Source organism: Pseudophryne corroboree, chromosome 1, assembly GCF_028390025.1.
Source record: "Pseudophryne corroboree isolate aPseCor3 chromosome 1, aPseCor3.hap2, whole genome shotgun sequence".
Classification (NCBI taxonomy): Eukaryota; Metazoa; Chordata; class Amphibia; order Anura; family Myobatrachidae; genus Pseudophryne; species Pseudophryne corroboree.
In genome coordinates this window covers 889,049,822-889,067,239 of record NC_086444.1, presented here as the reverse complement: position 1 = coordinate 889,067,239, position 17,418 = coordinate 889,049,822, and the positions used below count along the sequence as shown (strand labels likewise).

At 43.9% G+C, this 17,418-nt stretch overlaps 1 protein-coding gene across 6 annotated transcripts in view; it reads right to left on the bottom strand.

The window, feature by feature from the left end:
- The window catches only part of ANK2 (ankyrin 2), a 939,290-nt gene that overhangs the window by 711,364 nt on the left and 210,508 nt on the right, over positions 1-17,418 (bottom strand). The gene's annotated exons all lie outside the window — the stretch shown is intronic.

Here is a 17,418-nt window from a genome sequence, read left to right as displayed (position 1 = left end):
TGCAGGTGGGGCAGATATAACGTGCAGAGAGAGTTAGATTTGGGTGGGTTATATTGTTTCCGTGCAGGGTAAATACTGGCTGCTTTATTTTTAAGGGTTACGGTCGTTAGGTCGACACTCATTAGGTCGACTACGGAAGGTCGACAATGCCATTAGGTCAACATGCATTAGGTCGACATGGCCGTTAGGTCGACATGCACTAGATCGACAGGTCAAAAGGTCTACATGAGTTTTTAAAAATGTTTTTATTTTTTGGGATTTTTTCATACTTAACCATCCACGTGGACTACGATTGGAACGGTAATCTGTGCCGTGCGAAGCGGTAGCGGAGCGAGGCACCTTGCCCGAAGCATGGCAAGCGAAGCGAGCCATGCGAGGGGACACAGTGCACCAGTTTGGGTTCCCCGTCACTTTACGGAGAAAACGACAACAAAAACAGTAAAAAAACCTCATGTCGACCTTTTGACCTGTCGACCTAGTACATGTCGACCTAATGACCATGTCGTCCTATTGTCCCTGTCGACCTAATGACTGTCAACCTAAGTTGTGTCTATCCAATGACCCATACCCATTTTTACACTGCAATTTAGATTTCAGTTTGAACAAACCCCACCCAAATCTACTCTCTCTGCACGTTATATCTGCCTCCCCCTGCAGTACACATGGTTTTGCCCAAGTGCTAACAAATTTGCTGCTGCGATCAACTCTGAATTACCCCCTATATCTCACAACTTCTGGGAAGTAGAAGGATCACCTGTCATGCAAAATATATGAGCGATAATGCATTCCTTAATGTAAATTACAGGTATACAAGAAGTCTTAAAGGAATTATATGATCATTTAAAAGCACAAGTTTGAAGGCTAATTGCTTTTATACAGGTTACAGAAACCCAAAGGGAGTTTTAATAATTCACAGTAGGGTGTGCATCATTCTGTCTAAGGCTCAAGTTTTCATAATGATCACGAAATGACAATTCACTGATGTATACCAAATCACTGATAATTAGCGATGACTTTAAAATGATTGTCATGAGTTTATACATATAGTAACATCACTTGTGTAGAACTGTAACATACTGTATTAATTTTGACGTTAACTGGTTGAACGCTCAGTACCCACTGGTCCAGAGTTTTGGCTTCTCTCCTACTCCACTATCCCGGTGGCCACTTATAAAAACAATCTCTGCTTAAGCATATTAATAACGCAGCAAGAGCTATAATTCCTGTCCATTGGTACTGCCACTCTCTTTCAACTGTTGTAGAATGGTGTCAAAGAATGGACTTTTACATGTCCATTTATGATATTACCCTTTCCACTGCTTATAGACATGCAAATTTACTACGATCTGGTTCAGCTGGATAGACTTTAAGACCTCGCAAAAATACATCTTTATCTGTAGAGCCTGATTGCCTATCCTTACTTCAGTTCAGTGAATCGCCTATTGTTTATGTACCTGCCTTTATACTGTACTTTCTTTCTTTTTTTTGTAAAAAACAAAAATAATTTCTAAAGAAAAGTTTGACGTTGCTCAGACACCCACAATCAGATAAAAAGGAAATGGTGGGAACCACTGAACCTATCACCGAAATTAGGTGATTTAAGATGAAGGTTTTTTTTGTACATATCTGTACTTCCCATAAATCTCTAAAATCTCAAACAACTTTCACAAACACTGCAGCAAAGGAGCATTATGTGACCTCTCCTCACCTCTGCTATGAGAACACCAGGTCTAGACCTACTACTCCTCTGGCTGAGAACATCAGGACTGCCCCCAGGCCTCCCCCTCAAGCTGAGCAGGGAGTTGAGGGGGGAAGAACACCGGGATCAGGCTCAGCAGGGAAATTTCCATCGGACATTAGTGTGCTCCCCACATTCTCATACCCACCTGTACTGCTCCAGGAGACCAGGGCATTTTTATCAAAATAATGTTAGCCCAGTTTTTCTCCTTGTGTTGGTTACCTTCAAATGTGTTCTTACCACGTGCTTTTTTTATTCTATTTTTGTCTACTTACAGTGTACTTCAGCCTTACTGTATACTATTCCTGTAAAGTGTACCTCCACTGATTGCACACCCTGCCAGCAGCAACCTTCGCAGTGTACCCCAGACGGTTGCCTTGGTTGGTTCCTCTGCAGACAGGATGTACTTCACGTGGATCTTTCTGTACAGGGTATATCATGCTACTACACAAGTGTAAATTTTCCCATATATGCATTGGCCCTTGTATGGCTCACCTTCCACAGTGTAACCTATGTATTATGCCAAACATGACTGCCTCATCTGGTACGCTTGTGGATGGGATGAAAAATACATGGACTTGACAGTTTTGTTGGGACCCTACTCTGAACATTAGAATGCCGCAATCACCCATCTCGTGTCATCTCTTTTGGGGTAACCTATTCCACCTAGGGTATTCCTACGCAGTGTGCCTAAGATGGCTGCCTCACCTGGTACCTTGTGAGGGTGGAATACACAACCCGTATAAGCTATTACACAATATGCCTACATCAATCCTGCATTATGCTTGCTTACTGTGCATATTACTTAAATCTTCTGTATTATGTACATTGTTTTTGATGTCTGTAAAGCTCCTTGAGTCCTGTTGGAGAATGAGCGCTATACAAATAAAATTATTATTATTATTAGTATTATAAATATCTCTACTGGAGGGACGGTTCCAGTCCATCTCTAACTAGAACTTGTGACTGTTTTAGGTCATCTATACTTTGCAGAGTAACAGGTTTCAGTTTCATGCCATAGCACATCAACGTCTAACATGACTTTCACTACTTTAAACCCCTTAACTACAGTGGACCCAAAAGAGGAATTCCATTTGATATACACTAAACACAATATTACTACCCTGGGGTCCAGCATTCCATCCAATCCTCATTCCCACCAATGTTTTTCCATATACAGTAGGCAGCATATTGTCGATCTATATACTGTTGATGCCAGGACTGAGGAAGGTATCACCAGACCATGACGGATATTGTGAGAGCCATCAGATCAATATGACTGCTAGATACCAGGAAAATAATATATATAATTTAAGTGATAGAACTTCAGAATTTTCAGTGAAGACCCATTGTGTGCTGCTCTATATATGAGAAGCCCTGGTAGCTGTCACTGTTATAGCCCATACACACGGTGAGATTCGGGCTATGCCCGATTCTCACTATGCGACAGGGGCTAGATCGGGACATAGTCAGTATCGCAAGCACATAGGGGGTAATTCCAAGTTGATCGCAGCAGGAATTTAGTTAGCAATTGGGCAAAACCATGTGCACTGCAGGGGAGGCAGATTTAACATGTGCAGAGAGAGTTAGATTTGGGTGGGGTGTGTTCAATCTGCAATCTAATTTGCAGTGTAAAAATAAAGCAGCCAGTATTTACCCTGCACAGAAATAAAATAACCCACCCAAATCTAACTCTCTCTGCACATGTTAAATCTGCCTCCCCTGCAGTCCACATGGTTTTGCCCAATTGCTAACTAAATTCCTGCTGCGATCAACTTGGAATTACCCCCATAATGAGAGTGCTTGCGATACTGACTATGTGCGATTTTGGCTAAGTGTCAATTTTGACTATCTCTTCTATAGAGATAGTCAAAAATTGATTTGCTTGCACAGTCTATCTATTTTTGCGATGCTGACCGCGCGGTACCACGCATCGGCATCAAATCTGGATCGCAAGTTGACTTTCACCTTGCGATCTGCACTAACTTTTCTTACGATTTTGACTATATAGTCAAAATCGTAAGAAAAAATCTCACCGTGTGTACACACGATTAGATTCGCTCTGGTAAACAAGCAAGACAAGGGGTTCTAATCAGTGACATCACTAAGCTGGGTGTCACCCAGTGCACCCACTCACTTTGTAACCCCCATTGCAGGATTTCTCACGCGTGCCATTGGTGTGCACTCCCACTAAAGGGGGTGTGACCTTGTCTGCAAAGCCACACACCCTGGTGGATTATATTTTTTGTTTTCATCATGCTGGGGACTTGCCTAGAGCTCCGGGAGCTGCCCCCAGCCTTGCCCTGGTCAGTGACATAATTCAAGTGGGTGACACCAAAACAGCAGATGGTGTCACTTGGTGCGGCGACAACCTCTTCGTGACACCACTGGTTCTAACTACAAAAATAAAATAAATTGAGTCCATTGAATGTAGTGATGTTAAAATAAAGTCACAAAAGTAGACATTCCATTTATTTAGAGGGGAAGAGTACGCAAAAGTTACTCTTGCTTTAAAATATGGTATTTATGTGGGTTGCTAAAAATCAAGGAAGCTGATGCCTTTTATTTTTAACTGGAGGGGTAAACTGAGGTTATTTTAATAGATGGCATGTTATTTAAGTATTACATGAAATTCTATGAAATGCTGTATACGTATGTTAAAAGGCACCTTGGCTTTCCATGAACTACAAAACCATCACATAACACCTGTGACATGCTGTTTTCATACGGTCACTGAGGTCCCCTGTGACGTCTAATGTTTATGTCACACTGGATGCTACATTAGTGTACATTTATTTGGGTGTTGAGCTATAAAACCCTTGTGGAACCTTACAAATAAAAGATGATGATGATAATGATGATGATAATATTTAAAGCTGTCCGTGATATACAATGAAAAAGGCTATACAGGTTGAGTATCCCATATCCAAATATTCCGAAATACAGAATATTCCGAAATACGGACTTTTTTGAGTGAGAGTGAGATAGTGAAACCTTTGTTTTTTGATGGCTCAATGTACACAAACTTTGTTTAATACACAAAGTTATTAAAAATATTGTATTAAATGACCTTCAGGCTGTGTGTATAAGGGCCCTCATTCCGAGTTGTTCGCTCGCAAGGCGATTTTAGCAGAGTTACACACGCTAAGCCGCCGCCTACTGGGAGTGAATCTTAGCTTCTTAAAATTGCGAACGATGTATTCGCAATATTGCGATTACAAACTACTTCGCAGTTTCAGAGTAGCTTCAGACTTACTCGGCATCTGCGATCAGTTCACTGCTTGTCGTTCCTGGTTTGACGTCATAAACACACCCAGCGTTCGCCCAGACACTCCTCCGTTTCTCCAGCCACTCCCGCGTTTTTTCCGGAAACGGTAGCGTTTTTATCCACACGCCCATAAAACGCCGTGTTTCCGCCCAGTAACACCCATTTCCTGTCAATCACACTACGATCGCCGGAGCGAAGAAAAAGCCGTGAGTAAAAAAACTATCTTCATAGCAAAATTACTTGGCGCAGTCGCAGTGCGAACATTGCGCATGCGTACTAAGCAGAAAAACGCTGCGATGCGAAGAAAATTACCGAGCGAACGACTCGGAATGAGGGCCAAGGTGTATATGAAACATAAATGAATTGTGTGAATGTAGATACACTTTGTTCAATGCACAAAGTTACAAAAAATATTGGCTAAAATTACCTTCCGGCTGTGTGTATAAGGTGTATATGAAACATAAATACATTCTGTGCTTAGACTTAGGTCCCATCACCATGATATCTCGGTATGGTATGCAATTATTCCATAATACGGAAAAATCCGATATCCAAAATTCCTCTGGTCCCAAGCATTTTGGATAAGGGATACTCAACCTGTAATACTAAAAGCCAGAAGAATGTTCCTTGCCTAAAGGATTTTCTCACTCGGGGTGCTAGCAGGCCTGAAGCCGACCCTGCATGCGGGAGACGTCTCACCTGCCTATAATCTTTCTGGGGCCTGCAGGGATCTCTGTTTGAACTTTTAAGTATTGTATACAGAATCATTAAGTCATATCTAAGCCAACTCCAACCCTGTTAAACTCACATGAGATCATAAACTAAGAGTACTCTCCAAGTACAGATGGGGGCAAAGGGGTGGGGGGGATGGACGCAGGACAAAGAAAGGAGACATAGGATAAAAAAAAACAACAACAACCCACTAAGGTAAATAAACAACACCAAGATACCAACATATTGTAACTGAGGCAAGAAAGGGAACAACTGGTGAACACGAGACCTAGAAACATGGAGAGGCTAGAAAACTTCATGTCTAGGATATGAAAGCTGCAGATCGCGGGCACAGGCGGACAGTAACTACAGTATAACCACCCATACGGGAAATTAGGCAGAATTCACAAAAGTATGTAATATGACATACTAGCTTCCAAACAGAAACATTCTAAAGCACACAAATGGAAAAACTTGATGAAAAACTTTATGAAAAACAAGAAGTATGGGGCATTGTCATGGCTGGCTGGCTCTCCAGATACGTCAACCTGAAAATCACTGCCAGTAACTTATGGTTACTTCAGACATGGTAATTGCCACCCCCAAAGGGATTCAGGGAAATAAAGCTTCCCACAAAGGCCCTTTTGGTTCCGCTCACAGTATACACTTCATAGCACGTGCAAATCAGCAGCACATGTAGGGATGGGCGGCACGCCTTCATTTCTATAGAGACGGGAGGGGAGGCGGGATAACGGCCAGACCAGAGAGGCTGCGCGTGGCCTTCCCGGCTCTCTGTGTAACAGGAGTGGCCCATCAGCCCTTCTGGCATTTGCCAGCAGTGCTAGATGGGCAGTCCGGCCCTGAGCACGTGCCTCGCAAGGCCATAGGTCTAAGAACACAGAAAATTAGAAGTAGAAATTAGGATTTCATTTCAAGAAAACCGCAGAGCTGTATGGTCCCAGGTGATTAAGTTTCCATCTCCCCATGGGTAGTGATGGGGGATACTTTTCATTGGTGCAATTTAACAATGCTCCAGTGTTCCAATAAGCAAGCTGTCCCGTGATCATTAACTTCAGTAGCAGCGTTACTTACCACCATTGCCGGCTTCTGCCTATCTCTGACGTGAGGTAACGCATGCAATCAGGCGCTGGGCATACAGTGAGAAGGCGGTGGAAGGATCCATGTGGATGCCTCTTCGCAATCCTGGACCTCCTTCCTGTAGGGATCTGAAGATGGTGTTTGTTTTTGCAGGCAAACTCTGATAACTTTAAGTTTTCTGAATATTAGGTGGCCCTATGAGCCCCTAATAATGAATGGGCCCCTTAGGTAAAACACGCGGAAACTACCAATTATGCATGTGTAATGGGTCATTAACTGATCATCAATAGGCCTATACATGATATTAAGGGGCCTAACTATTAACATTCTCACATTTGCCCCCCAAAATAATTTCCCTTATTGCTGCCACTTGTAGCAATTTGGGAACTGATTTTGGGGACCAGAATATTGACATATATATATCGGAAAGTCATCATTTAGACTGTCGACATAAGACATGTTGACAAGGTCATAATTTTGATATATTCATGTTGGCATTGTGTACACCGACAGGCAACATTTTTCTACTGTGATAGCCCTAACCCTAACTGCAGCCTAAACCTAAATCTGTCATGTTGACATCGTGTCTGTCAGCAATCACAATGTCGACATAATGACCATGTCAACATTATCTCCACGTCGACATTTAGAATATCATCATGTTTACTGTAAACATTAAGTCTTTGCTGACGTTCAGAATGTTGACATGTTTACATTTTTACCACATACCTCTGCATTTATGCAAGGAACTACCTTCTCATAGCAGGAAGAGATTTTATATATTCACGTACTATAAATGAAAGCAACAGTTTAAACATTTAAAAAATTAGTGTTAAACCATTTGATGTTAATATGTTAATGACATTAATTAATTCATTTATTTATATGACTTATTTAGAACCATGTAAAGTGGAATGCTCGGTTAGTTCCAGGCAAACAGAAGGACAGAGACAGCATTCCTTCCTCCTAATTACTGCCAGCAGTTGTCAAGACCAATAGTTTCCAGTAAAATATACATGTTTTTTGAAAACACACAGAATGTCTAGCTGGAATACAAATGCAAATCAATTTTGTAGCGGAAAAGTACAAAATATGCATGTGAATCATACCTTTTAAATGCTAACTAATTCCATAGACGCTGCAAGGCTTCAGATACAGAGCTCTGGTCCAGGCACTGTGATTATTTACAATCCAAGGAAAGGATTTTATAACATTTCCAGTATTACTGGAGCCAGGGGAGCTAACTCTTCAAAATGATTAGGGGTGCTCAAGAAAAAGGCGTGGTCATCTATTAGGGAGTGAACATGGCATATTAGAAGTGTGGCATTGAAGGGACATCACTCAATGGGACATAACTGTAACCGACCTGGTATGAGAGTTTTGAACCATGGGACATTCCCCATTAATAGACATTATGAGGGAGATTTATCAAAGCTTGGAGAACGATAAAGTGGTGACAGGGAAAAAAGTACCAATCAGCTACAAACTGTTATTTTTCAATCACATCTTGTAAAGTGACAGTAGGAAGCTGATTGGTTATTAATTTATCTCTGTTTCACTATATCTCTCTCCAAACTTTGATAAATCTAGAGAAGAGCGATTTCGGATTTAATGCCAGAATTAATGCCAGTTTGGTTTTATCCAGACTTTGTATGTGACATCCGTGAGCCAATAAGATGCTGTTTTGAGAACCGAGTAAATCCGAGTAAAACCGAACCCGCTCATCCCTAGATAAATCTACAACGATCTGCCTAAATCTGAACAGCTGAGCCTCCTCACATGCATATGTGACATAAGGAAGAGGGGCCACGAGGATGGAGCTGGTGCGTACTAAGGACTCGTTCAGTAATTCTCCAAGTAGCAGCTTTCCAGGCACCTCAGAAGTCTGAGACATGTGTGTCTGCTCTGAAACTGGCCTAGCGAAGAGGTAATTAACCCTTACCGCTCTGGAACAGTGTCGCTAGGCAACTGAGAATCACTGCTGCTCCAGAGATCGGGGCCGCCATCGGTAAGTGGGGGGGTGGGGTTCTGTCCCGAGCCCAGATACTCTGAAACAGAGTGAAATCCCAGCCTGCTCCTACCGCCTGCCCACTACTAACTCCATACCGCCAAAGACTAACATTAGTTGAGATTGTCTTTCCATGCAGATGGCGGCTTGATTATTTTTGCCAAAATATTTGGATAAAATATGCCTATTAAGTCAGAATTAGTGAAGGCAGCTCTGCCAGCGATATGTCAGTAATTAGTTATGACAATACAAAATCTGTGTTAGTGCCGAAAATTATAAAACAGGGGACTATTTTCTTGTCACATTTTTAGTAACAAATTAGATTATTCTCCAGTTTTTAGCTTCCCTTATTTATTAATTTTTGAGCCTACTTACTTTTAAATGGACTTTGATTTCTAAGTGTTAGTCCATGTGTTAGTTCTTATAAACGGTAGTTTCTGCTTTGCTTTTTACTCCATTAGGTCTAATGTTTAAATGTTGTGTTATTATTTCCCCTGCTGCATGGGTTTACAATAATAAATATTCAGAAATAATGCAATACAACAAAGACATCATTAATATACCTCTTCTACTGACAATCCCGGGTTATAGTACGTGAAGCTGGGATATCTGTCAGTGGACTGTCCAGTGACCCGGGAATCCACCCTGGCTAGATTGCACGCGAGACCAAAGACAACACCAACCCAGCAATAAGCCGGGTCCTGCCGCCAGTCTGAGACGTCAACAAAATCCTAGGTGCGACCCGGCATTTTGATCTAAAAGCAGTATAACTCTGATAGCGATCAAACAATTAAGAGTGTACATACCATCATAATAATTGCAAAATGAGAGGTAATAATTGTGCAGAACTGTCATTCTGTGCATATTAGCATTAATATGCATATTTGTTATGAATGACACTAGTCTGCTTCTCTAGGTCATGTTTGAAGTAGAGATGAGCGGGTTCGGTTCCTCTGAATCCGAACCCGCCCGAACTTCATGTTTTTTTTCACGGGTCCGAGCGACTCGGATCTTCCCGCCTTGCTCGGTTAACCCGAGCGCGCCCGAACGTCATCATCCCGCTGTCGGATTCTCGCAAGGCTCGGATTCTATCGCGAGACTCGGATTCTATATAAGGAGCCGCGCGTCGCCGCCATTTTCACACGTGCATTGAGAGTCATAGGGAGAGGACGTGGCTGGCGTCCTCTCCGTTTAGAGAAGAGAGAGACACAGTAGAGACGAGAGAGACACAGTAGTAGTAATTTTGGGGAGCATTATTAGGAGGAGTACTACTATACTACTATACTACTTGCTGAAGTGATATAGATTAGATAGTGTGACTGTAAGTGTATTGTATTATCTGACTTGTGGGGGAGACACTGACAGTGGGGAGCAGTTAGAGTCTGAGAGCAGGACTCAGGAGTACATATAACGTACAGTGCACACTTTTGCTGCCAGAGTCAGTGCCACACTGCCATTGTTGTGATCACACTGACCACCAGTATAATAATATATTTTGTGATTGTCTGCTTAGGACTCGGAGTACTAGTTGCAAGTTGCAACGTGAGTGACCTGACCACCAGTTTAATAATCAATCACCACCAGTTTAATATATATATATATATATATATATATAATTGTATATAATATATATATATATATATATATATATAATATTGTATACCACCTACCCGTGTTTTTTTTTTTTTTCATTCTTCTTTATACATACTACTATAGTAGCTTACTGTAGCAGTTTGCGGTGCTGCTGACCTGACAGTGTCCAGCAGGTCCGTCATCAGTCATTACATAATAAATATATATAGTACCTGTCCGGCTGCAGTACTAGTGATATTATATTGATTTCATCTCATTATCAATAATTTATCATCCAGTCTAGACTCTATATTAGCAGCAGACACAGTACGTTAGTCCACGGCTGTAGCTACCTCTGTGTCGGCACTCGGCAGTCCATCCATAATTGTATACCACCTACCCGTGGTTTTTTTTTTTCTTTCTTCTTTGTACATACTACTATAGTATAGTAGCTTACTGTAGCAGTCTGCGGTGCTGCTGAGCTGACAGTGTCCAGCAGGTCCGTCATCAGTCATCATTACCTAATAAATATATTATCTACCTGTCCGGCTGCAGTACTAGTGATATTATATATACATACATATATATATATATATATTGATTTCATATCATTATCATCCAGTCTATATTAGCAGCAGACACAGTACGGTAGTCCACGGCTGTAGCTACCTCTGTGTCGGCACTCGGCAGTCCATCCATAATTGTATACCACCTACCCGTGTTTTTTTTTTTTTCTTTCTTCTTTGTACATACTACTATAGTATAGTAGCTTACTGTAGCAGTCTGCGGTGCTGCTGAGCTGACAGTGTCCAGCAGGTCCGTCATCAGTCATCATTACCTAATAAATATATTATCTACCTGTCCGGCTGCAGTACTAGTGATATTATATATACATACATATATATATTGATTTCATATCATTATCATCCAGTCTATATTAGCAGCAGACACAGTACGTTAGTCCACGGCTGTAGCTACCTCTGTGTCGGCACTCGGCAGTCCATCCATAATTGTATACCACCTACCCGTGGTTTTTTTTTTCTTTCTTCTTTGTACATACTACTATAGTATAGTAGCTTACTGTAGCAGTCTGCGGTGCTGCTGAGCTGACAGTGTCCAGCAGGTCCGTCATCAGTCATCATTACCTAATAAATATATTATCTACCTGTCCGGCTGCAGTACTAGTGATATTATATATACATACATATATATATTGATTTCATATCATTATCATCCAGTCTATATTAGCAGCAGACACAGTACGGTAGTCCACGGCTGTAGCTACCTCTGTGTCGGCACTCGGCAGTCCATCCATAATTGTATACCACCTACCCGTGGTTTTTTTTTTCTTTCTTCTTTGTACATACTACTATAGTATAGTAGCTTACTGTAGCAGTCTGCGGTGCTGCTGAGCTGACAGTGTCCAGCAGGTCCGTCATCAGTCATCATTACCTAATAAATATATTATCTACCTGTCCGGCTGCAGTACTAGTGATATTATATATACATACATATATATATTGATTTCATATCATTATCATCCAGTCTATATTAGCAGCAGACACAGTACGGTAGTCCACGGCTGTAGCTACCTCTGTGTCGGCACTCGGCAGTCCATCCATAATTGTATACCACCTACCCGTGGTTTTTTTTTTTCTTTCTTCTTTGTACATACTACTATAGTATAGTAGCTTACTGTAGCAGTCTGCGGTGCTGCTGAGCTGACAGTGTCCAGCAGGTCCGTCATCAGTCATCATTACCTAATAAATATATTATCTACCTGTCCGGCTGCAGTACTAGTGATATTATATATACATACATATATATATTGATTTCATATCATTATCATCCAGTCTATATTAGCAGCAGACACAGTACGGTAGTCCACGGCTGTAGCTACCTCTGTGTCGGCACTCGGCAGTCCATCCATAATTGTATACCACCTACCCGTGGTTTTTCTTTTTCCTTTCTTCTTTGTACATACTACTATAGTATAGTAGCTTACTGTAGCAGTCTGCGGTGCTGCTGAGCTGACAGTGTCCAGCAGGTCCGTCATCAGTCATCATTACCTAATAAATATATTATCTACCTGTCCGGCTGCAGTACTAGTGATATTATATATACATACATATATATATATTGATTTCATATCATTATCATCCAGTCTATATTAGCAGCAGACACAGTACGGTAGTCCACGGCTGTAGCTACCTCTGTGTCGGCACTCGGCAGTCCATCCATAAGTATACTAGTATCCATCCATCTCCATTGTTTACCTGAGGTGCCTTTTAGTTGTGCCTATTAAAATATGGAGAACAAAAATGTTGAGGTTCCAAAATTAGGGAAAGATCAAGATCCACTTCCACCTCGTGCTGAAGCTGCTGCCACTAGTCATGGCCGAGACGATGAAATGCCAGCAACGTCGTCTGCCAAGGCCGATGCCCAATGTCATAGTACAGAGCATGTCAAATCCAAAACACCAAATATCAGTAAAAAAAGGACTCCAAAACCTAAAATAAAATTGTCGTCGGAGAAGCGTAAACTTGCCAATATGCCATTTACCACACGGAGTGGCAAGGAACGGCTGAGGCCCTGGCCTATGTTCATGGCTAGTGGTTCAGCTTCACATGAGGATGGAAGCACTCAGCCTCTCACTAGAAAAATGAAAAGACTCAAGCTGGCAAAAGCAGTAGCACCGCAAAGAACTGTGCGTTCTTCGAAATCCCAAATCCACAAGGAGAGTCCGACTCCAATTGTGTCGGTTGCGATGCCTGACCTTCCCAACACTGGACGTGAAGAGCATGCGCCTTCCACCATTTGCACGCCCCCTGCAAGTGCTGGAAGGAGCACCCGCAGTCCAGTTCCTGATAGTCAGATTGAAGATGTCAGTGTTGAAGTACACCAGGATGAGGAGGATATGGGTGTTGCAGGCGCTGGGGAGGAAATTGACCAGGAGGATTCTGATGGTGAGGTGGTTTGTTTAAGTCAGGCACCCGGGGAGACACCTGTTGTCCGTGGGAGGAATATGGCCACTGACATGCCTGGTGAAAATACCAAAAAAATCAGCTCTTCGGTGTGTAAGTATTTCAACAGAAATGCGGACAACAGGTGTCAAGCCGTGTGTTGCCTTTGTCAAGCTGTAATAAGTAGGGGTAAGGACGTTAACCACCTCGGAACATCCTCCCTTATACGTCACCTGCAGCGCATTCATAATAAGTCAGTGACAAGTTCAAAAACTTTGGGTGACAGCGGAAGCAGTCCACTGACCAGTAAATACCTTCCTCTTGTAACCAAGCTCACGCAAACCACCCCACCAACTCCCTCAGTGTCAATTTCCTCCTTCCCCAGGAATGCCAATAGTCCTGCAGGCCATGTCACTGGCAATTCTGATGATTCCTCTCCTGCCTGGGATTCCTCCGATGCATCCTTGCGTGTAACGCCTACTGCTGCTGGCGCTGCTGTTGTTGCTGCTGGGAGTCGATGGTCATCCCAGAGGGGAAGTCGTAAGACCACTTTTACTACTTCCACCAAGCAATTGACTGTCCAACAGTCCTTTGCGAGGAAGATGAAATATCACAGCAGTCATCCTACTGCAAAGCGGATAACTGAGGCCTTGGCATCCTGGGTGGTGAGAAACGTGGTTCCGGTATCCATCATTACTGCAGAGCCAACTAGAGACTTGTTGGAGGTACTGTGTCCCCGGTACCAAATACCATCTAGGTTCCATTTCTCTAGGCAGGCGATACCGAAAATGTACACAGACCTCAGAAAAAGAGTCACCAGTGTCCTAAAAAATGCAGCTGTACCCAATGTCCACTTAACCACGGACATGTGGACAAGTGGAGCAGGGCAGGGTCAGGACTATATGACTGTGACAGCCCACTGGGTAGATGTATGGACTCCCGCCGCAAGAACAGCAGCGGCGGCACCAGTAGCAGCATCTCGCAAACGCCAACTCTTTCCTAGGCAGGCTACGCTTTGTATCACCGGTTTCCAGAATACGCACACAGCTGAAAACCTCTTACGGCAACTGAGGAAGATCATCGCGGAATGGCTTACCCCAATTGGACTCTCCTGTGGATTTGTGGCATCGGACAACGCCAGCAATATTGTGTGTGCATTAAATATGGGCAAATTCCAGCACGTCCCATGTTTTGCACATACCTTGAATTTGGTGGTGCAGAATTATTTAAAAAACGACAGGGGCGTGCAAGAGATGCTGTCGGTGGCCAGAAGAATTGCGGGACACTTTCGGCGTACAGGCACCACGTACAGAAGACTGGAGCACCACCAAAAACTACTGAACCTGCCCTGCCATCATCTGAAGCAAGAAGTGGTAACGAGGTGGAATTCAACCCTCTATATGCTTCAGAGGGTGGAGGAGCAGCAAAAGGCCATTCAAGCCTATACAATTGAGCACGATATAGGAGGTGGAATGCACCTGTCTCAAGCGCAGTGGAGAATGATTTCAACGTTGTGCAAGGTTCTGATGCCCTTTGAACTTGCCACACGTGAAGTCAGTTCAGACACTGCCAGCCTGAGTCAGGTCATTCCCCTCATCAGGCTTTTGCAGAAGAAGCTGGAGACATTGAAGGAGGAGCTAACACGGAGCGATTCCGCTAGGCATGTGGGACTTGTGGATGGAGCCCTTAATTCGCTTAACAAGGATTCACGGGTGGTCAATCTGTTGAAATCAGAGCACTACATTTTGGCCACCGTGCTCGATCCTAGATTTAAAGCCTACCTTGGATCTCTCTTTCCGGCAGACACAAGTCTGCTGGGGTTGAAAGACCTGCTGGTGAGAAAATTGTCAAGTCAAGCGGAACGCGACCTGTCAACATCTCCTCCTTCACATTCTCCCGCAACTGGGGGTGCGAGGAAAAGGCTCAGAATTCCGAGCCCACCCGCTGGCGGTGATGCAGGGCAGTCTGGAGCGACTGCTGATGCTGACATCTGATCCGGACTGAAGGACCTGACAACGATTACGGACATGTCGTCTACTGTCACTGCATATGATTCTCTCAACATTGAAAGAATGGTGGAGGATTATATGAGTGACCGCATCCAAGTAGGCACGTCACACAGTCCGTACTTATACTGGCAGGAAAAAGAGGCAATTTGGAGGCCCTTGCACAAACTGGCTTTATTCTACCTAAGTTGCCCTCCCACAAGTGTGTACTCCGAAAGAGTGTTTAGTGACACCGCTCACCTTGTCAGCAATCGGCGTACGAGGTTACATCCAGAAAATGTGGAGAAGATGATGTTCATTAAAATGAATTATAATCAATTCCTCCGTGGAGACATTGACCAGCAGCAATTGCCTCCACAAAGTACACAGGGAGCTGAGATGGTGGATTCCAGTGGGGACGAATTGATAATCTGTGAGGAGGGGGATGTACACGGTGATATATCGGAGGATGATGATGAGGTGGACATCTTGCCTCTGTAGAGCCAGTTTGTGCAAGGAGAGATTAATTGCTTCTTTTTTGGTGGGGGTCCAAACCAACCCGTCATTTCAGTCACAGTCGTGTGGCAGACCCTGTCACTGAAATGATGGGTTGGTTAAAGTGTGCATGTCCTGTTTATACAACATAAGGGTGGGTGGGAGGGCCCAAGGACAATTCCATCTTGCACCTCTTTTTTCTTTCATTTTTCTTTGCGTCATGTGCTGTTTGGGGAGTAGTTTTTGGAAGGGCCATCCTGCGTGACACTGCAGTGCCACTCCTAGATGGGCCCGGTGTTTGTGTCGGCCACTAGGGTCGCTTATCTTACTCACACAGCTACCTCATTGCGCCTCTTTTTTTCTTTGCGTCATGTGCTGTTTGGGGAGGGTTTTTTGGAAGGGCCATCCTGCGTGACACTGCAGTGCCACTCCTAGATGGGCCCGGTGTTTGTGTCGGCCACTAGGGTCGCTTATCTTACTCACACAGCTACCTCATTGCGCCTCTTTTTTTCTTTGCGTCATGTGGTTTGGGGAGGGTTTTTTGGAAGGGCCATCCTGCGTGACACTGCAGTGCCACTCCTAGATGGGCCCGGTGTTTGTGTCGGCCACTAGGGTCGCTTATCTTACTCACACAGCTACCTCATTGCGCCTCTTTTTTTCTTTGCGTCATGTGCTGTTTGGGGAGGGTGTTTTGGAAGGGCCATCCTGCGTGACACTGTAGTGCCACTCCTAGATGGGCCCGGTGTTTGTGTCGGCCACTAGGGTCGCTTATCTTACTCACACAGCTACCTCATTGCGCCTCTTTTTTTCTTTGCGTCATGTGCTGTTTGGGGAGGGTTTTTTGGAAGGACCATCCTGCGTGACACTGCAGTGCCACTCCTAGATGGGCCCGGTGTTTGTGTCGGCCACTAGGGTCGCTTATCTTACTCACACAGCTACCTCATTGCGCCTCTTTTTTTCTTTGCGTCATGTGCTGTTTGGGGAGGGTTTTTTGGAAGGGACATCCTGCGTGACACTGCAGTGCCACTCCTAGATGGGCCCGGTGTTTGTGTCGGCCACTAGGGTCGCTTATCTTACTCACACAGCTACCTCATTGCGCCTCTTTTTTTCTTTGCGTCATGTGCTGTTTGGGGAGGGTTTTTTGGAAGGGACATCCTGCGTGACACTGCAGTGCCACTCCTAGATGGGCCCGGTGTTTGTGTCGGCCACTAGGGTCGCTTATCTTACTCACACAGCTACCTCATTGCGCCTCTTTTTTTCTTTGCGTCATGTGCTGTTTGGGGAGGGTTTTTTGGAAGGGACATCCTGCGTGACACTGCAGTGCCACTCCTAGATGGGCCCGGTGTTTGTGTCGGCCACTAGGGTCGCTTATCTTACTCACACAGCTACCTCATTGCGCCTCTTTTTTTCTTTGTGTCATGTGCTGTTTGGGGAGGGTTTTTTGGAAGGGACATCCTGCGTGACACTGCAGTGCCACTCCTAGATGGGCCCGGTGTTTGTGTCGGCCACTAGGGTCGCTGAGCTTAGTCATCCAGCGACCTAGGTGCAAATTTTAGGACTAAAAATAATATTGTGAGGTG